This window comes from Scyliorhinus canicula, chromosome 23 (genome assembly GCF_902713615.1).
Source record: "Scyliorhinus canicula chromosome 23, sScyCan1.1, whole genome shotgun sequence".
NCBI classification, from domain to species: domain Eukaryota; kingdom Metazoa; phylum Chordata; class Chondrichthyes; order Carcharhiniformes; family Scyliorhinidae; genus Scyliorhinus; species Scyliorhinus canicula.
In genome coordinates this window covers 25,082,463-25,083,542 of record NC_052168.1, presented here as the reverse complement: position 1 = coordinate 25,083,542, position 1,080 = coordinate 25,082,463, and positions in this window count along the sequence as shown.

Below are 1,080 nucleotides of genomic sequence, written 5' to 3'. Positions count from 1 at the left end.
TGTCACCACCACCGGGCCCGTTGTATACCGAGCCGGCGAGAACGGGGGAGGGGCTGTTGCTGGAGTCCTTAAGCCCGCCCCCCCCACTCCATCCGTATCTACTCCGACCCTGCCACCTTCCATCACTGCCCACACTTTCCACACTTGGATTGGATTGGAGTGGATTGGATTTGTTTATTGTCACGTTTACCGAGGTACAGTGCGAGCAGCTATACAGATCATTAAGTACATGAAAAGAAAAGGGAATAAAAGAAAATATATAATATGGCAACACAAGGTATACAATGTAACTACATAAGCATTGGCATCGGATGAAGCATACAGGGTGTAGTGTTAATGAGGTCAGTCAATAAGAGGGTCATTTAGGAGTCTGGTGACAGTGGGGAAGAAGCTGTTTTTGAGTCTGTGCGTGTTCTCAGACTTCTGAATCTCCTGCCCGATGGAAGAAGTTGGAAGAGTGAGTAAGCCGGGTGGGAGGGATCCTTGATTATGCTGCCCGCCTTCCCCAGGCAGCGGGAGGTGTAGATGGAGTCCATGGATGGGAGGCAGGTTCGTGTGATGGACTGGGCGGTGTTCACGACTCTCTGAAGTTTTTTGTGGTCACTGTCCGTGCGGAGTCTGCACGTTCTCTCCGTGTGTGCGTGGGTTTCCCCGGGTGCTCCGGTTTCCACAAGACGTGCTGATAGGTAAATTGGACATTCTGAATTCTCCCTCTGTGTGCCCGAACAGGCACCGGAGTGTGGTGACTAGGGGATTTTCTCAGTAACTTCATTGCAGTGTTAATGATGTAAGCCTACTTGTGACAATAAAGATTATTAAAGATTATTAATTAATGCTCCAGGGGGAAGGGTGCCGATTGACCGAGGCGTTGTTCAATTTATAAAGCAAAAGGAAATTCAATTGTGCTTGAAAACCCAACATAGAGAAGGTGATGGCGTAGTGTTATTGTCACTGGGCTAGTAATCCACAGGCCCAGGGAAATGCTCTGGGGATCTGGGTTCAAATCCCAGGGGAGATGGTGTGTAATGAACTCCAATTGGCTTTATTGGTTGGCCAATTGGAGTATGAGCTCCCTCAATG